This window comes from Eschrichtius robustus, chromosome 3 (genome assembly GCF_028021215.1).
Source record: "Eschrichtius robustus isolate mEscRob2 chromosome 3, mEscRob2.pri, whole genome shotgun sequence".
In the NCBI taxonomy this organism is placed as follows: domain Eukaryota; kingdom Metazoa; phylum Chordata; class Mammalia; order Artiodactyla; family Eschrichtiidae; genus Eschrichtius; species Eschrichtius robustus.
Genome location: NC_090826.1, coordinates 29,400,282 through 29,424,853, shown reverse-complemented (window position 1 = coordinate 29,424,853; position 24,572 = coordinate 29,400,282). Strand labels below are relative to the sequence as shown.

At 39.9% G+C, this 24,572-nt stretch overlaps 1 protein-coding gene across 4 annotated transcripts in view; it reads right to left on the bottom strand.

Annotated features, from left to right (window-relative positions):
* The window catches only part of THRAP3 (thyroid hormone receptor associated protein 3), a 71,652-nt gene that overhangs the window by 25,022 nt on the left and 22,058 nt on the right, over positions 1–24,572 (bottom strand). For 2 of the 4 annotated variants that reach the window (XM_068539513.1, XM_068539514.1), the window contains one exon: positions 19,905–20,013. The exons of 1 other annotated variant lie outside the window; for it this stretch is intronic. The gene's annotated coding sequence lies outside the window, so the exon portion shown is untranslated. The remainder of the gene's footprint in view (positions 1–19,904; positions 20,014–24,572) is intronic. One more of the 4 variants, XM_068539515.1, reaches the window with a different exon arrangement.

Sequence of the window (24,572 nt, the reverse complement as noted above, 5' to 3'; positions counted from 1 at the left end):
TTTCATATCCACATTATCACCCTGTTTGCCACTGAATCAATTCCAGTTTGTCCTCCTTCACTGGGATACTCAGAACTAAATGTAATTCTCCAAACTTGGCCTATTATAAAACTATTTAGACACTACTAATGCATCCTAAGATTTCTCTTTCTGGCAGCCACACCACATGTTGATTCAGAGTGAGATGAGTCACTAGGCCCTCAAATCCTTTCTCATAAACCCTTCTTCAGCTGCAAGATATCCTCCTCCTCCATCTTGTATTTATACCACTGTTGTTCTACCCTCCCCCCTTTTTATTTAAAACCCAAGTGTAGAATTTCAAACAGCCTTCTGAAATGGTTTCAGGTATAATTCTGTCACTTGGAGGAAGGGTTCATCTTTAAACTGTTCTGCAGAGCCACGTGAGAGGGTAATTTCCAGACCCACCACCCTTTTTAAAGCCCAAGCCTTCTCCACCAAGCCACTCGTCCTTGGAAGAGCAGATACATTTTAACTTAAAAGAAAACAAAGGCCTTAAGGTATATAATTACATGGCTTTTATGTCATTAAAAATCCAGATCTTATTTTTCAACTCCAAGCAACAAGAATAATATTGGCAGCGAGGGCCAAAGCAAGCTTCTCTAAATTAGACTCTCAAAGGTAAGAAAGAATTCGATTACTCCTCTCCCCTTCTCACTCCAGATTAAGTTTCTTCTTAGTGTCCCTAGTGACTACGCCAGCATTGTGCTTGGCACATGGTAGGTGTCTTGCTGAATTCACCAGAAGGAACACTTCGGTAGTTAAATTTAATACTGTTTGCCCCATGTTTGGAACGCTGTGGATAGGTTACATTTGGCAGGAGACTGAGTTCCTAAAACTAAGTAGTGCCAAATACAGCTTCTCAATGGGCTGCCCTGGGGCTCCAACCTTGGCAGCCCTAAATGGTCAAGCTACTGGGTTGGCCAAAAAGTTCGTTTGGATCTTCCGTAAGATGTTACTGTTTCTTTCACAGAAAGAGGATTTACTACTAATCAAGCAAATAAAACTTTAAGGAAAACATATTACAACCTGAAAACAAAACAACAACATAAAACACACCCACAGCCTTCCTAATATGTAAAACCAATTCAAAACTAAGTCCTTTAAAGCTCTCTGAACCCATGAAAGGACACAGGAATTGAGTTGGGCCAGGGAACTATTGCGTATGGTGAACAGTCTTGATCTCTGGATATCTACACCTAACTGTTTTGAATGACTCCACTGCTGTAACTTAATATCTGTGAGCAAACCATTTGTTTTTCCTTTTCTCATTTCCATTAATATCAAAAACTTACTATCTCACAGGATATTCAATTTCCTCAAGAATCTTATGCACCTTAAAGAGCATAATCACAGCATTTCTCATGGTTTTAACTCTCACTTCAATATCCACATTACAACCAATTTAAAAAGCAAACAAAGTACTAGGTTTAGTACTAGTACCTAGTACTAGTACTAGGTTTTAAGCACCAACCTCTTTCTCTAGCACCACCTGCTTCCCTGCAGCAATGAAGCATACAGAGTTGTCTCTTTTTTTTTTTTAAATAGATCTTTATTGGAGTATAATTGCTTCACGATACTGTGTTAGTTTCTGTTGTACACCAAAGTGAATCAGCCACATGCATACATATATCCCCATATCCCCTCCCCCCTGAGCCTCCCTCCCCCCCTCCCTATCCCACCCCCCACTAGGTCATCGAAAAGCACTGAGCTGATCTCCCTGTGCTATGCTGCTGCTTCCCACTAGCTAACTATTTTACATTCGGTAGTGTATATAAGAGTTGCCTCTATCTTATTTTCTTACGTCATTAGAATATATTAGAATATATTAACGTCATGAAACTTTCATCACTAATTCTTACTCAAAGGACTCATGACTAATTCAAGGAAGAAGGAGTGTTACAAAGGAACAACAGTTATTTTAATCTGTTTAATTTGGGTTACAGGACCCAACTAAGATCTAAGCCTAGAGAATTTCAGGACAGGATCACTAAACACCACCCTCTAAAAGTTAACTAAATGGTGGCCTAAATGGGAAGGAAATCTAAAAAAGAGTGGATATATGTATACGTATAACTGATTCAGTTTGCTGCACAGCAGAAACTAACACAACAGTGTAAAGCAACTATACTCCAATAAAAATTAATTTAAAAAAAATGAAAAATTAAAAAAAAGTAAACTCATAGTCAAAACAATGGATAAGAACAATCAACTATGGAAATCTTCTCAAGAAATAGCCTTCCAAAAAGAAATGCAAAAATCTCACCATAAGACTTAGAATCCTTTTGGGCAAGTCCCTAATTTAAGACGTAAAATTCCATAAGATACACTGACATACTGAAATGTATAACATCTATGACATGATTTTATAAACACACAAATTTTAGTAATGAATGAATACTGACGGGGAAAATGAAGCATGGGAATTTGCATCTTCTTGTAGTTCAGAGGAAAAAAAGGCTATGATTTAATGACTAAAACATACATACATACATATATTTATTTATTTAGGCCACACCTCGCAGCTCGTGGGATCTTAGTTCCCTGACCAGGGATTGAATCCGGGCCCTCGACAGTGAAAGCATGGAGTCCTAACCACTGGACCGCCAGAGAATTCCCCGTAACAATTATTCAAAGAAAAAATATCCACCTACAAGTAGGGGGACCAGAGAGTTCAAACCTAAAAGTCAACATACAGTATATAGTCCAATAAAAGATTATTGCCCTGCTCTGGCTGAGACAGGCTAGGGGTGGGGGTGTGACATTTGTATCTAGCAATTTAAGGTTTCCAGGATATTTGGGTTGACATGGGGAAAAGGACTTTATCAATAAATTGGGACTATCCTGAAAAACCAGGACTCATCATTTCTTCAAGGAGGACAACTCAGCTACCCTGATTTGATGGACTTACTATTTAGGAATGTCTAGCTTCTCTTGCTCTGTATTTAGAATACATTCATCAAAGATGCTTCTATCGGGTTAGCCAAAAAGTTCGTTCGGTTTTTTTCCGTAAGATGGCTCTAGTAGCACGTAGTTCTCTTTAACTTCATTCAAGACAATTCTGTTAGACTGCATGTGACAGCTGTCATATCAGCGTGCATTAAAAAAAAAAACATTATCAAAATTGGTGAACTTTTGTGCAGCCATTTTAATATTGAAGATGGAAGAAAAAAAGCAATATTTTCGGCATCTTATGCTTTATTATTTCAAGAAAGGTAAAAACGTAACTGAAACGCAAAAAAGATTTGCACAGTGTATGGAAAGGCTGCTGTGACTAATCGAACATGTCAAAAGTGGTTTGCAAAGTTTTGTGCTGGAGATTTCCTCCTGGATGATGCTCCACAGTCGGGCAGACCAGTTGAAGTTGATAGCGATCAAATCGAGACATTAACTGAGAACGATCAACACTATACCACGAGGGAGACAGGTGACATACTCAAAATATCCAAATCAAGTGCTGAAAATCATCTGCACCAGCTTGCTTATGTTAATCGCTTTGATGTTTGGGTTCCACGTAAGTTAAGCGAAAAAAACCTTCTTAACAGTATTTCCTCACGCAACTCGCTACTTAAACATAACGAAAACAGTCCATTTTTAAAACAAATTGTGACGGGTGATGAAAAGTGGATACTGTACAATAATGTGGAATGGAAGAGATGGTGGGGCAAGTGAAATGAACCACCACCAACCACACCAAAGGCCAGTCTTCATCCAAAGAAGGTGATGTTGTGTATATGGTGGGATTGGAAGGGAATCCTCTGTTATGAGCTCCTTCCGGAACACCAAACGATTTTTTTTTAAACACTTTTTTGAGGACTTCCCTGGTGGTCCAGTGGTAAAGAATCTGCCTTCCAATGCAGGGTACATGGGTTCGATCCCTGGTCAGGGATCTAAGATCCCACATGCCGCGGGGCAACTGAGCCCACGTGCCACAACTACCTGAGCCCGCACCAGAACTAGAGAGAAGCCCGCGCACCGCAACAAGAGACACGATGCAGCCAAAAATTTAAAAATAAAATAAATAAATAAATAAATACTTTTTTTGGATGCACCTCACGGCATGTGGGATCTTAGTTCCCCAACCAGGAACTGAACCCGTGCCCCTTGCATTCTTAACCACTGGACCGCCAGGGAAGTCCCAGAAAACTAAATGATTAATTCCAACAAGTACTGCTCCCAATTAGACCGACTGAAAGTAGCACTCAACAAAAAGCATCCAGAATTAGTCAACAGAAAACGCATAATCTTCCATCAGGACAACGCAAGGCTGAATGTTTCTTTGAAAACTGTTACAGCTTGGCTGGAAAGTTCTTTTGTTTTCTTTTAAATAATAACAGTAGATCCAACCACCTTCTTCTTCTTTTTTTAAAAAATATTTATTCACTTTACTTATTCTTATTTCTCTTGGGTACATACCTAGGAGTGGTATTGCTCAGTCACATGGTAACTCTATGCTTAACTTTGTGGGGTACTGCCAGACGATATTCCAAAGCAGCTACACCATTTTACTTTCCCACCAGCAGTGTATGAGGGTTCCAATTTCTCTCCATCTCCAACACTTTATTGTCTTTTTTATTATAGCCATCCTAGTGGGTGTGAAGTGGTATCTCATTATGGTTTCTTTGTTTAATATTTATTTGGCTGCACCGGGTCTTAGTTGCAGCATGAGGGCTGTTACTTGCGGCATGCGGGATGGCTCTAGCTCCCTGACCAGGGATGGAACCTGGGCCCCCTGCACTGGGAGCGCAGGGTCTTAACCACTGGACCACCAGGGGAGTCCCTCATTATGGTTTTGATTTGTAATTCCCTAATGACTAACCGTGTTGACAATCTTTTCGTACGTTTATTGGCTATTTGTGTATCTTAGAGAAATATCAATTCAGATCCTTCGTCCATTTTTAAGTTGAATTATTTGTCTTTTTATTATTGAGTCGTAAGGCTTTCTAAATTATGGATATAGATCCCTTATTAGACATATACTTTGCAAGAAGTTTCTCCCAATTTGTAGATTGTTCTTCCATTTTCTTGATTCTGATCTTTAAAGAAAAAGGGATTTTGTTAGTTTTTTTTTATAAAGTCTGATTTATCTTATTCTTTTGTTCCTTGTGCTTTTGGTGTCATATCTAAGGGTTTGCCCAAGGTCACAAAGATTTATTCCTAAGTTTTCTTCTAAGAATTTTACAGCTTTAGCTCTTGCATTTAGGTCCATGATCCGTTTTGATTTAAATTTTATGTTATAGTGTGAGGTAAGGGTCCAACTCCATTCTTTTGCATGTGGCTATCCAGATGTCCTAGTACCATTTGTTGAGAAGACTAGTCTTATCCTACTGAAATGTCTTGGCATCTTGGTCCAAAAAAAAAAAAAAAAAAAAAAATCAACTGATCATAAATGTGAGGGTTTATTTCTGTATTCTCAATTTTATTCCATTGATCTGTATGTCTATGCTTATGCCAAAACCAATTTGATTACTGTAGCCTTGTAGTACATTCTGAAATCAGAAAGCGTAGGTTTTTCAACTTCCTCCTGCTCAAAGACAATTTTGGCTATTCTGAGTCCCCGACATTTTCATATGAATTTTATTTTATTTTTTTAATTTATTTATTTATGGTTGCATTGAGTCTTTGTTGCTGCATGCAGGCTTTCTCTAGTTGCGGCGAGCAGGGGCTACTCTTCCTTGTGGTGCGCGGGCTTCTCATTGTGGTGGCTTCTCTTGTTGCACAGCATGGGCTCTAGGCGTGCGGGCTTCAGTAGTTGTGGCACAAGGGCTCAGTAGTTGTGGCTTGCGGGCTCTAGAGCGCAGGCTCAGTAGTTGTGGCACACAGGCTTAGTTGCTCCGCGGCATGTGAGATCTTCCTGGACCAGGGTTCGAACCCATGTCCCCTGCATTGGCAGGAGGACTCTTATTAACCACTGCGCCACCAGGGAAGTCCCTCATATGAATTTTAGATTCAGCACATCAATTTCTGCAAAAAAGCCAGCTGGGATTTTGACAAAAATTGTTTTGAATCTGTAGATCAATTTGGAGAGAACTGCCATCTTAACAACATGAAGTCTTCCAAACCATGAACATGTGACGTCTTTCCACAGTTTTGTAGTTTTCAGGGTACAAATTTTGTGCTCATTTTGTTAAATCTATTCCTAAGTATTTTGCTCTTTTTGATGCTACTGGAAATGAACTGTTTTTCTATGTCATTTTGATTGCTCACTGCTAGTGTATAGAAATACAATTCATTCTTTTTTTAAAATAATTTTGTTTATTTTTGGCTGCGTCGGGTCTCTTGCTGCACGCAGGCTTTCTCTAGTTGCGGCAAGCAGGAGCTTCTCTTGTTGCGGAGCATGGGCCCTAGGCACGCAGGTTTCAGTAGGCGTGGCACTCGGGTTCAGTAGTTGTAGCACGCAGGCTCCAGGGCACGCAAGCTTCAGTAGTTGTGGTACATGGGCTCAGTAGTTGTGGCGCACGGGCTCAGTTGCTCCGCAGCATGTGGGATCTTCCCGGACCAGGGATCGAGCCCATGTCCCCTGCATTGGCAGGCAGATTCTTAACCACTGCACCACAAGGAAGTCCCAGAGAAATACAATTCATTCTTGTATACTCATCCTGTATCCTGTAACATTACTGAATTCATTTAATAGTTCTAATAGTTTTCAGTGGATTCCTTAAGATTTTCTACATAAGATCATATCACCTGCAAAAGAGATAGTTTTACTTCTTCCTTGCCAAGTTAGATGGCTTTTATTTCATTTTCTTGCCTAACTGCCCTGGTTAGAACATCTGGTACAATGTTGAATAGAAATGACAAAAGTGAACATTCTTCTCTTGTCCCTGAACTTAGGGTGAAAACATTGTCTTCCGTCCACCTTTAAGTACAATGATACCTGTAGGTTTTTCACAGATGTCTGATGTCAGATTGAGGAAGTTCCCTTCTATTCCTAGTTGGTTTAATATTTTTATTATGAAAATATGTTGGATTTTTTTTTTTTTACTGTATTTATTGAGATGATCAAGTAGTTTTGGTCCTTTATTCTACTGTATTACATTATTTGATTTTCAACAGTTACCATTTAACACCTGTTTTTAAAATAGGTCTTAAAATTAGTCTTTTCCCTGTTTATGGATCTCTAACATAACCTTAATAGAAGAGGAAGAGTCTCTGAGGACTGACCCCATGTAGGCCTGCACTCCCTATCCCTTGCCCAGGCCCCAGGACTGTTGTCTCTGCTCTGCCAAGAGGACAGCATACTTTTCCAGATCAGATGGCACTATATTTGGTAACTGTTACGTAACACAAGAGTGCTAACCAAATAAATTTAACAATTCAGGATACCAAACCCAGGAAGCCACAAAATTACCTGGTAAGAGATCACGTCTGATTTGTTCTCCATTTTATGCACAGTGCTTAGCCACAGAGTGGACACTTGGTATGTGCTAATGAACAGGCTCTTTCACACTTCCTCTTCATCACACAAGCAGGAATAATAAAAGATTGGTTCACCAAATATTAACAATACAATCCAAGAGTAAAATTAAGTATGTATCACAGTCCTAATCACTACAGCTAAACTGAAAGTTGAGCTCATTTGTATTCCTTGTGCATTTTCCTCAAAGGCAGAGAAGGCCAAACTGATCTCAATGTTAGGGAGACACACTTCATTTCGTAGTGCCAGGTTAGAGTGAAACTCCACCGCCAACAAGTCCAGTCAAGACAGCCCTGCTCTCAACAGTCACTAAAGGCAAGAAGCAGAAAATTCTTGGTGAACAAAATGACTGAAATAAAGAAGAGACAGATCCAAAAATCAGCCAAGAAAGAAATTCACCATTCATAAAGGGTTGTAGGCAAAGGAGGGGGCCTGATTGTGTGCTCTGTGTGCCTCTGGATAGTTAGGGGCAGGAAAGCAGAACTCAGGTGAAATATTAAACATGTTTACTATTTTATGCTTTCCTCTGGAGATTATCCTCTCCTGAGCAAAAGAGGGAGGGAAAGGGAAACAGAATCAAGAGCAGCTGTAGGTATCTCTAGGGAAACACTTTTCCAAGACTTCACACCGCCCCCCCAACATCCCTGAAGAAATCAAATCAGAGACCCCTTCCTGACAGTTACTCTATTAAGCAGCTCTCTTAAACTGTTAAATAAATCCATAAATATAACACTAATTTCTGAGGTCTTAAAATTCACAGAGGCAAATACCTACATGTGCGCTGAGCACCCTCCTAAAAGGAGAGGAAGGTCCTTTGGGGAGAATGGCAATTTTATTGCTTAAACAACTTAAGGATATAATAAAAGTTTGCCCTTGCCTATGTTACAAAATCATAGCTATTCTGGAGTTTAGTACTAAAATTCTTAAACTTTAAACATTGTATTCTACGTAATTTGGTAGAACTTGTTTTTAAAATGAGTAATATGTAGGTACAGATGTACATATAAGACATATCTACATAAGCACATGCAGCAAACTATTAATAGTGGTTACCTCTGTGGAGGAGAAAGGAAGACATGAAGAGGAAGGGGGCAGGAGAAGGGAAAGACATGAAATGGGGCAGACAGGATAAGAGCATGTGCTTCTTACTTTACATATAAATTTTTTTAGCTAGTGAGTTTACAGGTAACTTCCCCCTAACAGTCTTTTACAAAGTTGTTGACATTCATAGCGTTAATGGTGTTAATTCTTTTAATGTGGAAACAAACATCTACCTACTTTCTTCTGAGATATTTTAAAAATCTAGACTAGTAGTTTCCACAAGACCCTAAATAAATAAAACTGTACTTTATTCAAAGTCCATTTCAGGAAAACTTTATTACAATGGAATTTTTTCCCTCTTTTATGACTTTAAAGAAGGTTAAGAAAGGCCAGGCCAGCCTTATAGCCAGCTGGGCTCTTTTTTTTTTTTTTAGTGTTTTTATTATGGAGGCATTGATTCAAACATACACAAAAGTAGAAAAGAACAGTGTAAGGAACCCAAGTACATCTGTCATCCAGCTTAAAAAATTATCAACTCTTTGCAGGTGGGCTCAATTCATGGTCAAAATCCTAATAAGTCTGGGTGGATATAGCCAGTCTCTGCAGCTATTTCCCCATACCTTTTCCATAAAAAAATATTAGAGAATCCTTCCATTAAAAAATCCAGACGTGCGAGAGTTCCCTGGTGATCTAGCAGTGAGGATTTGGCGCTTTCACTGCGGAGGACTGGGTTCAATCCCTGGTCGGGGAACTGAGATCCCGCAAGCCGAGCAGTGAAAAAAACAAAAAACAAAAAAAAAACCAGACATGCAATGAGGGGACCCAAGAGGCTCACCTCTACATGCTTCTCCATGTGTGCTCTGCAAATAAGTCTAAAAGGAGAATCAATTATCAGCAAATAACAATGACTCTGATTTCAGTTCAAACACATTTAAAGTAAATTCCAAAGTGCAACCTTAAACTACCTCCTAATTACAGGACATGAGTAGTCCAAAATACCATTCCCATTGTGGGTTGTTTCAGCAACTTGTTTTTAGAAGTGTGACTACTTCATAACAACTGAGAAATTATTATGAGAGGGGAGAAAATACACATTAATAAACTACATTTTGGGGTTAGCAAGCTAAAAACAGCTAAAGCTTCTAATTCTGTGGAGTCCAAAAGCCACTGTAAAATTGTGAGCTCAGTTCAACTGTTTATTTGGCATTTGGGGGATTATCTGACATTGTAATTTTTTTACCAGTGTGCTTTTATCCTAGCCTTACTATCAACTTCCCTGAAAATAACCTTTTTATTAATGACAGCGTATATTTTAGTTAACTTATGCTAATAATGTACATGTTTACAAAACAAATTCTCAATTGTTCTTCCTATTGGTTATTGTCAGGCTGGAAAGAATTCAGAGCAACCAGCTCCGAAAACTTCACAGAAACAATTCAGCACAGGGACCCCTGTGTTCAGAAACTGGAGAGTGAAGGGAAGCAAATAAAGCCCACACCCTCAGGGAAACAGTATCTGGCCTTCGGTTCTTGAGTCAAGTAACTACAGCAACAAAAGGCCCAACTCTGTATACTGTTTTCACTACGTAAAAAAAACTAACTCATGTTAGTTATCCATTGACACACAGATAATTTTTCTAAGTGAGTATTAAGAAGCTTCCCTGAGGGTAAGCTCTGAAGCATTTATTGGGCTGGCCAAAAAATTCGTTCAGTTAAATGAATAAACTGTTCGATAAAGTTGGTGGTGAAAATGAAAAATGTACTTAAAACCGAATGAAAGTTTTGGCCAACCCAATAGATTAAAAGTACATCAATTAAGGAATGGCAAGCCTCACATAAAAATACACATGGATAATTTATAATAATAAAAGAGCTTTTTTCCCCTAAGGTCAAGAACACTGCCAGTGTGGGAAGTACTGGCCAGCTGGATAAGCCAGCTCTTATCCACAAAGGTTCAATTCCAAGTCCTCCAAAAGTCAATCTCTGTCCTTCCTTTGCCAGCCCTGATTTCTTTGGACAGCAAACAGGAGCACTGTGTTATTTGTCTCTTAGAAAATTCATAATAAACTGCACAGCAAAAACAGGAAAAAAAAATGAGGACTCTTTGCCATCACTTCAAACTTGAGGAAAATAAGTAATTCCTTTCTAACAGTATTGCTACTTATGTTGGATGCTTTGGGCTCCCAAATGCAAAACAGACCTGTTCTGACAGAGTTCTTTTCCAAAAGCCACCAGATACCTGTATTCTGTGGGTGGGCGTGGGGACTGTGGGCTCCTGTCTAACCAGCAGGGTGCCCATCCTACCTCAGAGTCTTCTTGACTTCCCTCCTTTTGAGCCCAAGCACCAGTCATCAACTAATAAATAACAGATGTTATTCTAGCCTCCTGTTTGGCTGATGCAAACTGCTTTCTTCCCTCTCTTATCAGGACCTCTGATCAGGGCAGAACTGATCTTCATTGCCACTGGTGAGCAATGAAACGCTAAAAATAAGTAAATAAATAATGGGCACCTTAAATGAGAGAAATTTACCAAAACTAAACTCATGCTCCTAATAAACGCAAAACCCCTTATTTGAAGGAGGTGTTTTTAACCTCTCTGTGCCTATTTTTCGTCAATAAAATGAGGATTTGGAACAGCTCTACCAATGGCAAAAAGAACTTAGAACGTTTACACAAACTGAGGACATTCTTCATCGTTACTTCAGCCATATCCTAAAAATGGAATTAAGTGGTGAGGGTTAAACTTTTTGCTTTTAGGGCTTCCCTGGTGGCGCAGTGGTTAAGAATCCGCCTGCCAATGCAGGGGACACGGGTTTGAGCCCTGGTCTGGGGAAAATCCCACATGCCGCGGAGCAACTAAGCCCGTGCACCCAACTACTGAGCCTGCGCTCTACAGCCCACGAACCACAACTACTGAGCCTGCATGCCACAAATGCTGAAGCCCGCGTGCCTAGAGCCCGTGCTCCACAACACGAGAAGCCACAGCAATGAGAAGCCTGCGCACCACAATGAAGAGTAGCCCCTGCTCGTCACAACTAAAGAAAGCCCGTGCGCAGCAACGAAGACCTGACACAGCCAAAAATAAATTTATTTTAAAAAAATTTTTTTGCTTTTAAAAAAGAATCATCCTCCACTTCCATCCTATCAACTCTGAAATTTACTGTAGAAGAAATCATTTAAGATTCATAACATATTCTACCGCTTTATAAAAACCAGTGCATCTGCCCGAAAATAGCTGACCAGGGACTTGATTACTTACCTTCTGACTATACTTAAACTATCACTTGCATGGGGGCAATTCACCTACACCAAATTCAGGCAGCACCAACCTCACTTGGGAAAGAGGAGTTTCCAGAGCGAGTCAGGGCTCTGCAAGACTCCTGTCAGGCTGAGGGACACTGCCGCTAGCTTCTTTCCATCACACAGCCAGCAAGAGGTCACATTTCCTTCCTGCTCTTCAGAGACTGAATTAGTTTTTCTGTCCCAAAGACATGGCAAACTCCACCGCTTCCATCTTTCATTTTTTAAAGGAACAGGACCACTATTTCTCAGTAACTTGGAAAGGTAGGAAAAATTCAGTGAGATAGCTATTTTCCATATGGCACAGAATACAGCATGCCACTAATTATTTCAGGCCTGATTTCCACAAAGGAATAAGAGTTTCATAAATGTTTCTCTTTCTTTGTGTTTTGTTTTTTTAGAAAAACACCAGAGAAAAGATTGAATAATTTAAGATCAAAATGACAAACCTTTGCTGGGAAACCCCTTTATTCATTCTTTCCATCAAACTGCTGTTTCTCCCCCAATCAGAAATAAAAACATAGGAAAATCTTAAGATAGCTGGGATATTATGTAACAGTCATAGAAAGCAACATAATTTAATCAATCAATGCTGGAAAATTCTGAAAAATACACACAAGTAATAAACTTAGGTCTCAAGCCACCAGTCTGAAAAAAGCTAGTAAAAGAAAATATATGCAAGCAATTTTACACACCAATTTCTTCTATTATAAGTATGCCTCCTACAAGGTGGTAAACTCAACTTCATCTGCCTGCACTGTGTTTTAAATATACGGTTTATCTAATAGCAAAAGGAAGTGACTTGGAATAAGAGAGGCATTCTGGGGGACTTTAAGAATTAACAGTCTTTGTAGATTTCAGTTTATTCATTTGTTAAAAGTGGTTAATATTGAACATACAACTTAACTTCTAAAGTTTCAGGGGACTTCCCTGGTTGTCCAGTGGCTAAGACTCCGCACCCCCAATGCAGGGGGCCTGGGTTCAATCCCTAGTCAGGGAACTAGATCCCACATGCCGCAACTAAAAGTTCACAAGCCACAACTAAAAAAAAAAGATCCTGCATGCCGCAACTAAAAGATCCCGTGTGCCGCAACGAAGACCTGGTGCAGCCAAATAAATAAATAAATAAAGTTTCAGCTTAGTAGATTGGGCTTCATACACATAAATAGGACTTCGCACCAAGCGCTGGTTACTGGAAAGGTAAATACACAATCATTTCACAATTTTTTAAATAGTTTTGCTTTCTCATTAAAGCAGGTTTCACAATCTCTGTACTTTACTTTGGTAAGATTATTGTGAGTATACTCTCCCAAAAAATACCATGGCCCAACAAGTACCGAGAGCATGTTTCTGTTCATTCTATCAGATTGTATTGAACACTTACTCCATGCTAAGCACTCTGCTGGATGCAGAAAACAAGAAAATCCTGTTGTAATTATAGGTAGAAAATATCTTTTCAGGCTCATAATGTGACTTGGGAAGTTTTCTTTTGCTTGTACTAAAGTCAGAAAGGAGGTCACTAGTTTTGAAATCTTTTCCAAGTCATATCCCCTCCCCGAACTGAAGTTTTCTTATGTGTTAAAAATAGGGCTTACACTTTAGTTAATAATAGTGTATCAATACTGGTTCATTAACTGTGACAAATGTACCATTCTAATGTAAGATGTTAATAATAGAAGAAATTGGGCATAGGAAATATCGGGACTGTTACAGGTTAAACTGTGTCTCCCTAACCCTAAAATGTACATACTGAAGTCCTAACACCAAGCACCTCAGAACGTGACCTCGTTTGGAGACAGGGTCTTTACAGATATGACTGGTATCCTTATAAAAGGGGAAATCTGGACACAGAGATACGTGGCGAGAAGACGATATGAAGAGAAATAGGGAGAAGACAGCCATCTAATACAAGCCGACGAGAGAGACCTTGGAAGAGACCCTTCCCTCACAGGTCTCAGAAGGAACCAATCCTGCCAACCTCTTTTTTTTTTTTTAATATAAATTTTTTTTTTTTGGCTGCATTGGGTCTTCGTTGCTGTGCGCGGGCTTTCTCTAGTTGTGGCGAGCGGGGGCTACTCTTAGTTGTGGTGCGCAGGCTTCTCACTGCAGTGGCTTCTCTTGTTGCGGAGCATGGGCTCTAGGCGCACGGACTTCAGTAGTTGTGGCACATGGGCTCAGTAGTTGTGGCTCACGGACTTAGTTGCTCCGCGGCATGTGGGATCTTCCTGGACCAGGGCTCGAACCCGTGTCCCCTGCATTGGCAGGCGGATTCTTAACCACTGTGCCACCAGGGAAGCCCCTGCCAACCTCTTGATTTTTGTACTTCTAGCCTTCAGATCTGTGGGACGATATATTGCTGTTGCTTAAGCCGCCCAGTTTGTGATACTTTGTTATGGCAGCCCTAGCAAACTAATACAGGAATTCTGTACAATCCTTGCAATTTTCTGTAAATCTTAAACTATTCTCAAACAAAAAGTTTATTAAAAAAAAAAAAAAAGACAGGGGTAATGGTGCCCACATCTCACAATTATGAGAAGACCAAAGTAGACAGATAATTGGGAAATCCCTGCTCAGTGGAAAGAGAATCCATAATCCCAATACACAGTAAGCAAACAGCTAGGACTAGAATCCAGGTTTCATTTAGTGTTTTCCATAATATAATGTTATTTCAAGATGGGCATATAAAGGTGGGTGTAAGTGAGGGAATATGACGAAGCAAATTATCAATCTGAAATGCCCTGTCCCAAATGAACAGAACCTCAGAGAGTCACTTTATAATACTGGGCTAGGTTCTGCAGTGAGTAGTAGCTTTGGCACCAAAAAAATAACTGGGTTCAAATCTTGGCTCCTCCACCCATTAGCTGGACAAGATACTTACTCTCTCAATCTTCCAAACATGACCTACACCTCACAAGACTGCCACGGGAATTAAAAAGTGTACGTAAACGCCTGCCATTCAACATGTGACTTCACACCTTAAGCTATGTTTAGCTACAACCCTAGAGTGGTGAGAGGGAGATATTTAGCAACTTCTCTGAGAGAGCAAACAGATTTCACCACTGATTCTATTTTCCTGCTATTAGTAAGCAATCAGATATCTTCCTACACAGAACAATAATGTGTTTTATAACTTTATTAGCTAAACTGGCATGTGTTGCACTGAAGAGGTGCAGAGAAGCAAAAAAAGGTCAAATTCTAGGGTCCTGACCTTTGTAGAATAAATCCCTTTGCTGCTGGATGGTAGCAGGGAAAAATCAACAGCAAACTGAGGGGCCTTTCATTTGGAACTTACTCATCTAATATTCCCAATGTAGGCAACTTGCGGTATCTTCTCCTGAGAATTTGCTCAATGGGTGTCTATTAGGCTCAGGATCATCTATGCAATTAACCTTTCATCATTAGAGAAATAGAATGAACAGCACAGACAGCAACTTAAATAATCTTCGATTCACCCCAGAGGCTCCTCTCCTATATCCCTAGGGTAGGCTGACAGCAATTTTAGTTACTGTTTTAAATGTGTTACCATTGGGGAATATATCCTTCCCATTTTTCAAAGGATCTCTCAGCTTTCCTGACTTAATAAAGATACTACAGGGCTTCCCTGGTGGCGCAGTGGTTGAGAATCTGCCTGCCAATGCAGGGGACACGGGTTCGAGCCCTGGTCTGGGAAGATCCCACATGCCGCGGAGCAACTAGGCCCGTGAGCCACAACTACTGAGCCTGTGCGTCTGGAGCTTGTGCTCCGCAACAAGAGAGGCCGCAACAGTTAGAGGCCCGCGCAACGCGATGAGGAGTGGCCCTCGCTCGCCGCAACTAGAGAAAGCCCTCGCACAGAAACGAAGACCCAGCACAGCCAAAAATAAAATAAATAAAATTAAAAAAAAAAAGATACTACAGGCTATGTTAACTAATCACCTATGGCCTCCTTCCAGCTCTCATTATGATAAACCTTTTTAAAAACTAAGTTTAACAGCCAATCATGACACAACTATTTTTTTAATTAAGTTATTATTACTAAGACCTTGGGCTGAACCAGTGGTACATATTGCAATCACCTACAGAGCTTTTTAAAAAGTCCATCTATCAAGATTCTTATTCAGGAAACCAGGACAGGAATTCCAATCCACTGGTTTACGGACATTCTTTACAGATTCCAAGGACTAGGACTGTGTTCTCTCTTCATCCCACCATCGATACACAGAAAGCCACTGCTTACACGGAGTTGTACATACAGCTTGTTCTACATAAAGTCTGTTTACAACTCTCTTAGGAGATAAGCTGTTTGACATCTTTTACAGACATTAGCCTCTTGGGGATAAAATCAGCTTCCCCAAACAAGTCTATCACACAGAGGTTTAAAGGAGGGAAAAATGTATGTTTTTAAATTTATTTCCTTATATGTTAAACCACCACTGCTTTGAATGATGTTCACAACATGGCAGGGTATCTTTCAATAACTAGATCATATCAATTTATCCATTCCTTCAGAAGTATGAACCCTAAGAGCTGCAGTGTCCCATACACATGTAGCTACCGTGCAACTGAAATGTGGCTGGCCTGAACTGGGATGAGCTATAGGTATAAAATACAGGATTTCAAAGACTTAGTACAAAACCCAGAATGTAAAATACTTCATTAAGGATTTCTTATATTAATTACATGTTGAAATGAGAATGTGTTGGATATATTAAATTACATAAAATATATCATTAAAATTAATTTCATCTGCTTCTTTTTATTTATTTTCTTAATGTGGATGCTAGGAAATTTGAAATTACATGTGGCACACTGGACTTCTCTTGGATGGCACTGTCGTAAAGGACAACAATGACTGTCTTTTCAAATGCTCAAGTTTTGAACCTTATCCAATATTAGTCACTTTTTTTTTTAATTAATTAATTTATTTATTTATGGCTGTGTTGGGTCTTCATTTCTGTGCGAGGGCTTTCTCTAGTTGTGGCAAGCGGGGGCCACTCTTCATCACGGTGCACGGGCCTCTCACTATCGTGGCCTCTCTTGTTGCGGAGCACAGGCTCCAGACACGCAGGCTCAGTAATTGTGGCTCACGGGCCCAGTTTCTCCGCGGCATGTGGGATCTTCCCAGACCAGGGCTCGAACCCGTGTCCCCTGCATCGGCAGGCAGATTCTCGACCACTGCGCCACCAGGGAAGCCCTATTAGTCACTTTTAAATTCATCATTTATTTTTGCAGTTTCTAGTCTTCATCCACTAAGACTTTCCTGTTGAGATATAACCACCTGATGTCTTTCCATTTATATCTACACTTTACCAGATAAGTTGAGGGGGAAAAAAAGAGATGTCTTAAATACACACACAACTCTACATAAGAAACCAAAAATAATTTCAAGATCTGCTATCATTCTGGACCTTACCAGTCACCTGAGTCTACAAAAGAAATCAAGAACCCAACCTGTTGCTTCTAAATCTAAAACGAATTCATTAAGGCACTATTCAAAGCTATCTAAATTTAGAGACCACTCAACTATCCCAACCGCAGATAGATCCAGACACTGAACCAGAACTCAGTTCAGATACATATGATCAGTGCAACTCCCCTCTCTGGCTCATAAGGAACAGCATATTAACTACACAGACAAATAGGTCTAATTATTTTCTGGAACATCTTGTATTTGTTTTGTTTTTTTTTTAAAGGAACAAAATTGAATTCATCAGATTTATATATGAAAGCTCCAGCTTGCCATAATTTCAAGATTCTAAATGATCTGACTCTTGCCTACTCCAACATCATCTCAAACCACTCTCTCCTGATTCAATCCCTCTACCGGAGTCACAAAGGCCTTCTTTCTGTTCCTTGAACACTTACAAGCACTTATAGTCTCAGCACCTTTATACTTGCAGTTCTCGCTACATGAACACCCTTCTGCAGTCTAAAGCATGGCTGGCTCCTTTCTCATCCTTCAGATCTCAGCTTGTCACCTAACTCGAAAAGGTATTCCTTAGCATTCTACCTAATGACACCTCACTGTTATCTTGCAGTCGTATTTCTTTCCTACACTTAGGAAATCTGAAACTATAGTATCTGCCTTCCCAAACTAGAATGTAAGCTCCCCAAGAATGGGGGTCCTGTTTGTCTTGCTCATTGCCGGTTATCCCTAGCAACAGAGAACAGGCACAGTAACAAGCACTCAAGCGTCTACTGACTGAATTAATCAAAAAATCAAAAGCAGCTTTAAAAGACAAAGGATCTTAGAGGGGAAAATCCAGTATACTTATTTTTTAAATTATGCAACTGGCTTCCTATGTACATGTCCTTCTAGTCTTTGTTTTCTAGTTTCCAATACTTAAGTCTCTTGAAGAACTGTCATAGTTCCACGTGGTGAAAAATAAGAAGTATGGAAATATCAGTTATATTTTGCTTGCTGAGTCTGGAGAGAGAAGAAACGCTTGTATCACTAAGTATTTAAAGATGAAATAAGGCAACAATAATAAAAACACTGAGTATTAGTGAATAGTTGGGACAACTGATTAATGACTTAATACAAAATGTTAGATTCCTTCTTCTTACCATAAACAAAACCAAAAAAAGGTAGGAAAAATCATCAGGATGATGATGCTGTGATAACAACACCCCAGCTGCCTAGAGCACACGTTCAGAATGAAGCAGATTAGAAAATACCTCTAAGGGGACTTCCCTGGTGGCGCAGTGGTTAGGACTCCGCGGTCCCAATGCGAGGGGCCTGGGTTCAATCCCTGGTTGGGGAACTAGATCCCACATGCATGCTGCAACTAAGTGTTCGCATGCCACAACTAAGGAGCTGGTGAGCCACAACTAAAAGGAGCCCTCAAGCCGCAACTAAGGAGCCCGCCTGCCGCAAGACCAGGTGCAACCAAATAAATAAATATTTTTTTTAAAAAAAGAAAATATCTCTAAGATAAAATTTATAATATAACCAAAATGCTTAAAGTATTGAGGAAGAATTTACACTTCTGGGTAGAGTTTAGAAAGAAATTACTGATAAGAACATAGAAACTAAACAAAACAGACCAGAAAAAGACAATTATTAACAATAGAGAAAACAAAAAGTTGTACAGAAAAAAGAAAATTAACCATAACATACAACATTTGTCTGTGAACAAGCTATACATAACCTTAATATTGTTAACAGTGAATACTGCTCTAACCAAAATTCAATTACAACCAGAGTGATGACAATAAATGTGGACATGTGAGGTGGTCAGAGAATTCTACCACTATCCAAAGTAGAAAGTTAATAGATAATACCCAAAACTGGAAAATCCGTAAGTAACAAAATAAGCTTATTATTTTAGAGGTAATACCAAAAGAAACAGTAAAGAGTTGGAAATGATTGCTTCTAGGGACTGAAAAAGGGGCGGGAGGGACTGTTTTTCATAAAAAGCCCTGTGGAGCTGATGGTCTGACATGACTACGTACATGGTTTTTGTACATGTATTAATAAAAAGTAAAACAAAAAATGTTTAAATAAATATATAAAATGTTTTTTAAAATTTAAGAGAAGAAACTGTACTATGGGGGGAAATCAACTGTATGCATAAATTTATTCATGTCCATCACACAGTTACCTAACACACGGAAAAATGAGAGAAAAGCCTAAATGTTTACCAAAAAGGAACTAGTTAGATAAATTATATGGCACATCCAATGATGAAATGCCATGAGTCATTTAAAAATGCAAACAGAGAAAACTTTTCTTGTTAACAAGAACCAAGTGACAAAAAAGCACAACTCCAATTTTGATTATATACACACATATCAGAGTAACATATGCACGACAAGGGACTGTTCACCAAACTATTAACAGTGACTATATATGTGTCAAGTTTACGGCTGATATTTTTCAGTATGTCCAAGTGAATAAACATGTGTTATTTAAAAACTCAGAAGTTAGTTAAAATAAGAAAGTAACTGCTGATTCTACAACTTGGGATGGAATCAGAGAGGAAAGCAAGGCTACTTTATTAGCCTGTTTCAGTTTTTTAAACTGAAAGATAAATATTGATTAATAAGAACCCAGAACTTCCATTAAGGAATCTTCTGGATAAACAACATAAGACTGGCTTCATAAGCCAGTGAGTTATTATTAGTTCCTTTTACCACCATGCATTTACCTTATTTGAACAATGATTCGACTTGCACCAGACCCCAAACAGACACTACCTCAAAGAATACTGGCAGTGCCGCACTGGCTTCTCCAATTTACAAAGTCAGGATACAACTCTGGAATGAGAAGAAATAAGCAGTGATAAAATAGCTACCCAAACCTTGCAGATTGCATCTTGAAATACAGATGCTTGGAATCTATAAGCAGAAACTCTCCTCTAGCCCTCAACTTAACTCCAGTGGACACAGGATTCTCTCCCAAAGTATACTGGCCTGAGGGTCTCTCGTACTCATTTTCATCCACCCAACCTCCTACAGTAAGGTTGGAAAGTATGGAAAGCTAAAACCTTCCTCTTGTAACCTGATACTTCCACTGGCAATATTTCAGGTGCTATGGTCTGCATTATACAAGTTTAACTTGCAAACTCCATAATTCAACCTGGAGAATAACTTCAGAAGAATTAGATGCTTGAAACAAAAAACTTTCAAGTATGCTGAACTAAATTTAACAAATACATTTCAAGTTAAAGTAACTCCCCACACTCATCCCTCAAAGCACAAAAAAACCCTTCAGATCCAGTTGTTTAAATATTCCCAGATCCAAATACTACTAACATGGCCATATAGCAAAGCAATGTAGTATTATCCCAAACAAACAGGAAAACAAAGTTCCAAGATCAGCAAGCTCAGTATGTAATTAACATCCTCACATCTAGATTAAAGTTTTTTTGTTCATTCATAAATACTGTAAAGTAGGAAGGCACCTAGGAATTAAATAATCTGAAGATGCAGTCTTGACATTAATCTTCTCTTTTTTCACTTGTTCATTGACTCAATCAAGGATACCCACCCTTAGCTTTCTCTGAAAGCTGTGGCTTGCACATAGCTGAATCCTTGCCTATCTAGCCAGGAGAGAAAAGAATGCATTTCCTTAAGCTATAGTCTCTCAGTAGTGGGGAGCCCTCAACTCCCCTCTCAGCAAACTCCTACTCATTCTTACGAGGGTCTCCTTCCCCAGCAAGCTGTCCCTGGCTCACCCAGGCTGGGTTAGGTATTGCTTCTCTGTTACCCTAGACACGGTTCTCCTTACACGCATATCATTATGTCTGTTAATATGTCAACTTACCTCACAAGGCTGCAAACTCTATATACCTAACACTGATATGTGTCCACTGAATAAACTGAATACACAAGCAATAAACTCTTGACCTATACCAAAGGTTATCAGGTAATTAACATTACAAAGAGGCAACAAAAACCTACTGTTAAAACTAAGACTTATCCAGATGAAATTACTATTCAGTCAGACCATTTGGCAAATTAATGACAATGTTGGTATATATTCGTTTAGTTGATAAATAGCAAAAATATAGCACTTACAAAAACTCATTCTTCCACAATACTTTTGCATATATTCTTGCAAGTCATTCTGGGAACTCATCCTAGGTTTCATCAACCGAAACTTCTTTCCCTGTTTGTAACTGCAGAGGCACAGGGGCTCACATCGGTCAGCTTGAGGGAACCCCCGATGACTGCTACAAAACTGGGAACCGCTTACTCTACAATGCACTAATTAAAGAACTATTCCAATACATCCACCTTTAAAATTCTAGCCAGTTAACAAACACACACACACAATCTTCCTTTTTCTACCCCATCATGTTTCTTCCCTATTAACTAACCTCTTCACCGACACTGGCAAGAATTTTCTCATCACAACAAATCTTCAATTTTCCATCGTTGCAATGGGTGGAGAAGCAAATCTGAGGCTCTGGCCCTTAGTTATTCTATGACAGCAAGGAGACACCTGAAGCCCTAAGTCACCTGCCACCAGTTTTTATGCACCCCCAAACTTGTCCTGCTTGAGTCATCGGGACAGTGATAGGCATGCTTTTCAGCCTCATTCTCCTGACCCGTCTTTCGTCAGATACCAGTATATTAGCAAGGACACCACAGCACTACCGACGATATATCTTTTCCCCTTCTACACAATTTCCATTTTAACTGTCCACTTACTTCAACAAAAAATTTATGAAGTACCTACTACATTGCCAGGTACTGTTTTAGGCAACAGAGATTCAGAAATTAAAAATCTCCTCAGGGACTTCCCTGGTGGCCCAGTGGTTAAGAATCCGCCTGCCAATGCAGGAGATACGGGTTTCACCCCTGGTCCGGGAAGATCCCACATGCCTTGGAACAACTAAGCCCGCGAGCCACACCTACTGAAGCCCGCACGCCTAGAGCCTGTGCTCCACAACGAGAGAAGCCATCTCGATGAGAAGCCAGCGCACCGCAACGAAGAGTAGCCCCCGCTCACTGCAACTAGAGAAAGCCCGCGCACAGCAACAAAGACCCAACACAGGCAAAAATAAATAAATTTTAAAAATATCTCTTCATTCCTGGAGCTTACATTCTAAGGGGCAGATGGGAGCACAGGAGGAATAAGAGTTACTCTTTTATGTAATGTGGTCAGAGAAGGCAAAGACGAACAGAAACAGTATGCTGTACTTTATGTGAAGGCAAAAGGGACCAAATAGAGGAAAGAACAAGTGCAAAGACCCTGCGGAGGGAACATGCCTGGTGTACCTGACGAAGACAGAAAAACAGAGTAGCTGCGATGCCAACAGTTGCCAGGCAACAGCTGGAAGATCAGGTCAGAGACATGGGTGAATGGAAAGGGCCTTGCAAGCCATCGTAAGGACTTTGGTTTTCCTACAGGTTATGTAGGCAGCCACAGCACTGTTTTGAGCAGAGGAGCAAGGACCAGAATCACGTTCTAAAAGGATCTTGGCTGCTGAGTGTAGAACAGACCTTAACAGGGCAAGAGCAGAAGAAATTGTTAGATATTGCCTACAATTATCCAGGAAAAGGACAGCAGTGGCTTAGACTAGAGTGCAGCTCAGAATGCCCCCACGTTCCATACACTATACCTTACGTAACAACATAGTTCCTAAATCCAAACAGTGAGCACTAATATTCTAAGTTTTTACTTCCTACAGTTAAAGCATTTTTACTTCCTACAGTTAAAGAAGATTTGAAATGTTTTTTCTTATCTCACCTCAAGCACCCCTGATAATCTTTTATTGAGAAATACAGAAGATAAGGAAGCACAAAGATGACCTTGTCTGCTATGAACCTGAGGTCAAAGCTAGTCCTTTAAACCACCATGCAGGGACTTCCCTGGAGGTCCAGTGGTTAAGAATCGCCTTCCAATGCAGGGGACGCAGGTTCAATCCCTGGCCGGGGAACTAAGATCCCACATGCCGCGTGGCAACTAAGCCCGTGGCCACAACTAGAGGGCCCACACACCGCAACTAGAGAGAAGCCCACACACCGCAATGAAAGATCCTGTGTGCCACAACTAAGACCCTATGCAGCCGCATAAATAAATAATTAATTAATAATTTTTTTAAAAAAGACTCCACACTCTCAATGCAGTGGGCATGGGTTTCATCCCTGGTCAGGGAACTAAGATCTCGCATGCCGCACTGCACAGCCAAAAAAAGAAAAAGACCACCAGGCACATGTTGCTTCTACAATACTTAAGGACTAATGTGTCTACTTTCAAAATCAAGTTGAATAAAAGTGAACAAAAGGGCTTCCCTGGTGGCGCAGTGGTTACGAATCCACCTGCCAATGCGGGGGACACAGGTTCGAGCCCTGGTCCAGCAAGATCTCACATGCCGCAGAGCAACTAAGCCCGTGTGCCACAACTACTGAGCCTGCGCTCTACAGCCCGCGAGCCACAACTACTGAGCCCGTGAGCCACAACTACTGAGCCCGTGAGCCACAACTACTGAAGCCCGTGCACTTAGAGCCCGTGCTCCACAACAAGAGAAGCCACTGCAATGAGAAGCCCGTGCGCCCCAACGAAGAGTAACCCCCGCCTGCTGCAACTAGAGAAAGCCCGCGTCCAGCAATGAAGACCCAAAACAGCCAAAAATAAATAAATAAATAAATAAATTTTTAAAATAAATAAAAATAAAAAGCATTTCAAGTACCATGTATTCTGTCATATCACACATGGAGTGTGGGTGCTTTTTTTTAATCCAATTAGATGGCAACACATTGTGTTTATTATGAAATGATGCCATAGCTGTGCCAAGAACACAATATGTGTCAACATTACCAAACTAAGCACTCACACAATATTCCCAACTCACAGGAAACCAACTGCTGGAAATTTTTTAAAAATTTAAAAGAGTATCTTATCATAACAGAAAACCTTCATAAAAACAAAATAAAAATAAACAAAAATAAGGCTACAACCGAAGTAAGTTTGAGTGTTGTATCTGTTAACGTAAGGAGGAAAGTCGTTTATCTATAGTGAGTTAATTAAGTTATGTTTGACTGCAAGAGCCTAAAACATGTGTCTCGAGAGAATGAACTTGTTTAAGACTATTAGCTTTTTGGTTTGAAGGGTTGAGGACAATGGGAGCAATATAAGTAGTCAATTAAAAAATAGGGCAAGTGGAGAGGAAAGGTGCTAACCTAAGTTAACTATGAAAATAAGTGAAATGAGAAGATAAAAAGCAAAAGGAACTGCATATAACCACTGTATTCTACTTGTTAAAGTTTTCTAGTTGTAAAGTTGTTAAAGGGTACAGGTTAACAATCCTGAAACCACTACACCACATACATACTGGAACTAATGAGTAAATGGATGGCAAATGGTG